Raw genomic sequence first — 6,249 nt, forward strand, 5'->3', positions numbered from 1 at the left:
GTCGCTGGGGCAACGCCGGTCGCGGGGCTTTTGAAGTCGCCCGCGGGCTTTTGTCCGCTCCCGCTGAGAATTTCCCGTCCCGGGGCTCACTTCCCAGAACTCACCCACGCTAGCCCTCGGCCGTCCCTGGTCCGTGCGTGTCAATGTGCATCTTATAGCCACTGCTCGGCCTTTACTGAACACCAGGACTGTTGTAGGCGGACGTAAAAGAATAATAAAAATATCTGTTGAATGCTTACTTTGTGCCAAGTCTTGTTCCTGGTACAGTGGAACCTCGGTTCTCGAACTTAATTCGTTCGGGAGGCTGTTCAAAAACTGAAGGATTTTTTTCCCATTAGAAATAATGTAAATGGAATTCATCCATTCCAGATCCCCAAAGGATGCCATTTTAACTTTTCTTATAGACAATATATATCTAACGTACTGTTTAATCTATAAATAAACACTTTAGAAACAAACGACATGAAATGTAAGTGAAAAGTTAGTAAAAAGGAAATGAAATGTACAGTAAAAATGAAAATTTAATAATAATAAGCAGGAACAAAGGCAAAAAAAAAATACCTACAAAAATATTCACAGCACAATATCCTGAGATGTTAACAGCGGTAAACTGACTCATACTCTGGCATTCTCCCCTTTCTTTGTCTGAGAGACCAGTGACGGATCATACAGGTATCAGCATGAAAGGTTTGTCAGGTTGAGAAGCAAATTGTTTGAGACATTTAAAAAAAAACAAGGTTTGACTGTACTTTACATGAATTTACTCATCTAATGCTGTGGCCAACCCTCTGAAGTGGTGTCCCAGTCTTTAAATCTACATAACAGAGGGGTTCCTAGGCCTTTGAAGACGGTTCCCCCCAATCTGTGGGGCCTGGAAACACCTAATTTTATCCTCACAATCCTTGCCTTTCCAATAAACTGGACAGTGTTTGACCCTATCTTACAGATGCAGAGTCAGAAACGTGATTAACCTGTACAGAGACACACAGCTAGCTCCTAACCAGAGGGAGAATTCCAATGTGAGCTCTTATCTGAGCTTTTTCTTTTAAAAAGGCAGGTCCCAGGCTGATGGGACTCAAGATTGGGAAAGTAGTTTAGCAAATCTCTGAGGCCAAGCCCTTTGTTTTCTGAGAAAAGTTAACTGGTGCCAGTAAAGGGAAGTATCTTTCTAAGGACACACCAGATATGAGAGGTAAGCCTAGGTCAGTGATGGCAAACCTATGACACGCGTGTCAGAGTGTCAGAGGTGACACGCGAACTAATTTTTTTTGGTTAATTTTTCTTTGTTAAATGGCATTTAAATGTATAAAATAAATATCAAAAATATAAGTCTTTGTTTTACTATGGTTGCAAATATCAAAAAATTTCTATATGTGACACGGCACCAAAGTTAGGGTTTTTCAAAATGCTAACACGCCCAGCTCAAAAGGTTCACCATCACTGGCCTACGTAATAACAGCGACTTTACTGACCTGGCCTATGTGCATTATAGTCACTGTCTGCTACCCACATAACAACCCCAGAAGTCAATAGATGCTTTGATCTTTGTCTTACAGGTACTGGCTCAGTGAGGCTGAGGCCATATGATTAGCTACATCTCCTGGGAGTCCTGGATCATTTTCTTTCTTCTTTGCAATGATTGTTCACCTTTCGTTTCCAACAAGCATGTGAAGATCTAACTGTCTTTGGGACAATAGAGGATTCTGGATCTGGTTACTTAGCATTTATGTTTCTCATGGTGTACAGTAGAAATAATAAGACCTCTTCATCTTACCTTTCCAGAGTATTGTGAAGAGCAAATGAAGTGATAAATATGGAAATGCTTTGTGAAGTGTGAGGCTGCATACAGGTAAGACATGGTCTCCAGATCTTCCCCAGAGTGCCCCAGGAAGGGGAGAAATGAAATATGCTGGTTGCCCCAGGAACTATGGCAGGAGGTCTCATCTTAGCTAGATTTGAATGAATGCCTATTTGCTGCCTGGTCTTTATGGATGTCTCTGTTTCTAGGCTTTTTGTATTCAATTTTGTTTTGTTTCCTCTAATTATCAGACTATCATTAGTAGTAGTAGCAACAACAGCACAGTGGCTGGAACACCAGGAGCCATCTTGGACCATGAGAGGACCTTAAAAATGAAAGACACACAGTAAAGCAAGGAGTCTGCTTCTGTAATGCAAAGACAGCTGTAGATCAGCGTAAATGAGTTGGCCTGGCTATGTTTCAAGAAAACTTTATTTACAAAAGCATGCAATGGGCAAATGTGTCCCATGGGCCTTCACTTGCATCTCATTGATTTATTCAGTTCTAATGTTCCATCACAAAAGTGCATTGGAAATACATTTTAGAAGGCAGGGGGATTGTAACAATGCAGGCATGCTCCACTGTTGACCAATAGAAAGGCCAGGGCATGACAGTGCAGTGCAAAAAAAAAAAAGATCCCTAAGCTGATAGTCATGAGATATGGGCAGCGAGTTCATATCTGCAGCTGCCACTAGCTCTATATTTGGACTAACTCCAGTTGCCTCACTTTCCCTATATTAGGGAAACAAATAATAATACAAATGTGATCCATACTTTCCCATTTTTTTATGGCTGCAGGGAGACTAAGATGAGATTGCATATGTTTCTGAAAGCTATAAATGTTATCTAACTAAAGTTACATTGTTTCACCCAGGGCAGGACTATATAGCCTCCATGTACCCTTCAGTCCTCTATTTTACCTCTGGAACCCATAGAATGCATACATTAAATGCCCGGTAATTATCAGTGTATCTGTTTTTCACCTTTCCTCCTCCCTGCTCTGCAGAAAGGGTTATTGTGTTGCACTGAATTAGAAGACTTTATTGTCGGGAAGTCTAGACATTCACTCAGGGTTATTGCCGGGCAGCCTGGGATCCCGCAGAGTCAGTTTTCACTCAGCACATCACAAGTCACACCAAGTGAGGCAGCACATCAGATCTGAGCGAAACAGAAAGAGCTGGATTGTGAAACCCTGGAACCAGCTGAACTGCAAGTTTGTGTAATTTTCTTCCTGCTCTGAGACAGTTACGTGCAACACCAGGAGACTGGGTGCTCCCTCTGATGACACGCAGAGGCCCTGTGATTCTCTAACTACTTTCTCTGAAGGCTTTTCCTGCTTTAGCAGCTGGCCGCCTCACCAGAGAAAATACATAATTTCCCTGAGATTCTTGGAATCATGGCACAGAAATCGGTATAGTTATTCATTTATTCATTTGTACATGTGGGTATTCATTCATTAACAAAGACTTTTTGAGGGCCTGCTGCTCTAGCCACTAAAGAGTTGGTGTTGAGAAGAACAAATATTGTTGCTGTCCTCAGGGAATTTACAGCCCTGAAACAGACCTTCAATAAATAAGCACACAGGCATATAATTGATTCCATTGCAAGCAGGAAGGGAAATAGGATACTATGAGACAGGGAACATGATTTAGATTGAGGTCTAACTTAGATTGGTGATTTTGTGAAAACAGTGACTTGAAATACATTGTCTTCAGCAATCCCGTGAAGTGGCTAGTATTATCACAACCATTACACAGATAGGAAAACTGAGGCTTAGGGAAATTCCACTCCCGAGATTAGAAGCCTCCGGAGGGCAAGAAATGTGCCTTCTACTTTAGAAACTCAGCAACCAACACAGTGCTCTGTAATCACAGATATATAGTTGGTAGATATATATGGCTGTGACAGCCCTTATCTGCCTACTGGGCCCTTCACTATCAATCAAACTTTTCTCCTGTCTCTGTTCCTCTCTCTCTTTCTCAACTCAGACTCCCTTAAGCCTCCCTTGAACTAGATCCTCTTTCAGGAACAGGTGGCACTGCATGGACACTCTAAGTCTTCCAAATCCACACTGTCATCTCAGGAGGAAAGTAACTGAAGTAGTTCACTGGACACCCAACAGATGGTCAGCAAGGTGAACACGCTGACTAGAAGGGCCTGCTGAGCTCCCCACCCTGACCAGCACCAAGAGCCGTCTTGTAGATACAAAGTAAGTTATGGGCATGGACAACAGTGTGGTGACAGTGCGGGGAGGGGTGAAGGTAGAAAAGGGCATAGAGGGGATAAATTGTGTTGGGGAAAATAAAATAAATAAAATTAAACTGAAAAAATAATAATTTGCTCAACCCTCCCCTTTAAAGAATGCCAATAGCTCATTTCCAATGATGGAAAATGTCCCAACTTACTTTATTACTTACCTGCTACTTCCTACTTACCCTTTGCCTGCCTGCCTGCCTGCATCTCTTCACTCAGCAGACATCTGCTGAATGGTGAGTATTTGCTAAGTGCTAGGTCAGAGCTGGATGCTATACCAAACGCACAAAGTGCTATGGACACCCCAAGGCTGGTGGGAAGAGAGGGGTTGGAGTGCAAAGGGAAAGGAAAGACTGTGCTAACATTCACTGGGCTCTGTGCTCAGCACCTCACGTGCAGTGTCTCCGTGATTCCTCCCAACCACCCACGTCAGGGAGTAGAGGTTATTGCTGAAGAAACCGAAGCTCCCAACGATGGAGCAACGTGCCCACGAGGCCGGTCGTCTATCGCAAGACACCACCTGTGAAACTGCCGAAGAGGGAGTTTCTGCTGAGAAGCTGAAGTGGGCAGAGGTGCTCATGTTGGAAAGAAAGGCTTGAGATGAACGCAAGTCCTAATGTTCTTCCTGGTGTCCCCCTGTGGCTCCCGTTTGCTCTTCCAGGTCTAAGCTGCTCACCCACTCCCCAGTTCCAAGACCTCACTCACCATCTAACCTGGCTTGACACCATCCATATCTGTCTCCCCTAACACCACCCAATCACAACTCCACAGCCTCTTGGCCGTGAGTCATTTTAATAAAAGTGCAAACTATGTGATGAGCCACGACAACAATGTGCAACCCTAAACCCCAACAGGCATTCTTCTGCATGGAGGCAACAGGTGGACCGTGAGATGACAAGGCCAAAGGAGCCGGGAGACAGATGGCCTGCTGGAAGGGTTTGCTCGCGCCCCTGGAGCCTGGGCCGTGTCTGGCCTCTGGTTGGAGAAACTGTGCCATGAACCTCTCTAGAATAACGTCATTTGGAAACCATGATGGAACCTTGGTTTAGGTAGTTTTCAGACTAGATCCTATGGGACGGTGCCTGCACAGCAAAGGAGAGGCTGAGTGGACTCCCAGGTCTTCCAAGATGCCCCGGACACCTGCCAAGTTGTTCTTTTGTTCAAGACACCAGGTAAAGGGGCTAAAGAGGGCTAAAATCCAGTCCTACTTTGCTAGTCAAACTTTGACCCTCTGAGGATACTCCTAGGGTTGCCCACTAGACGGGGCAACTTTTCCTAATTTGCACAAAGTATAAAGTAAGATAGTGGTAGCTTTGTCCTCCCACTCCCCCAACCACAAACACATACACACATAGAATCGTGCACACATACCTACAGGCTCATAGTACTAGCTCAAGTATCTATAATAACAAAAGTATAATATGCTAATTAGACCTGACATCCTTCCGGACGTCCTTCCTTCCAGACAAAGCTGCAGCAGGTGAAGGCCAAGGCCGAGGCAGTAGAGGTCCCCCCCATCCCCCCCCCCCCAGGCACGGAGGCAGTAGGCGGGGCCGCTGAGGCCAAGGCCCTTGCATGAATTTCATGCATCGGGCCTCTAGTATACACATAATTATACAAACACATGTGCAGACACATATGCACTCTACACACAACACACAGACACATACAGACATACACACAAAAACTCATATCATATACCACACATAAAAAGATACACAGACACACAAAAGAAACCATAATACAGTGCACAGAAATATACATGCAGGCACAAATATAGTCACACAGACCACAGACATTCAAACCACACAAATACATGTACACTCAAACACACACACACATGCACATGCATACATGCATAGTCTCATATTCACTTATTCACCACATCCATATAAGTAGATGAACATACATACACACAGACAGACAGAGGAATGACTGTGGCTTTGCTTCTTCCTCGCTTCCCCTGGTCCTCAGCTCCTCCCGCTTCTCTACCAGCTCAGGTCCTGAGATGGTTTCAACTGAGCCCCAGAAACTCAGAAAGGGCTCTTTCTGCAGACTACCTGGCTTTGTTCTTTCCCCGGATTTACCTATTAGTAGTTGAACAGACCACAGAAACTGGTATTTTGCTTACATTTTCCTTTTTACATAGACACAAGAGCAATATGTGACTTAAAATATAGATCCAAATAAATCTAAAA

The sequence above is a fragment of the Myotis brandtii genome, unplaced genomic scaffold, assembly GCF_000412655.1.
Source record: "Myotis brandtii unplaced genomic scaffold, ASM41265v1 scaffold304, whole genome shotgun sequence".
Classification (NCBI taxonomy): domain Eukaryota; kingdom Metazoa; phylum Chordata; class Mammalia; order Chiroptera; family Vespertilionidae; genus Myotis; species Myotis brandtii.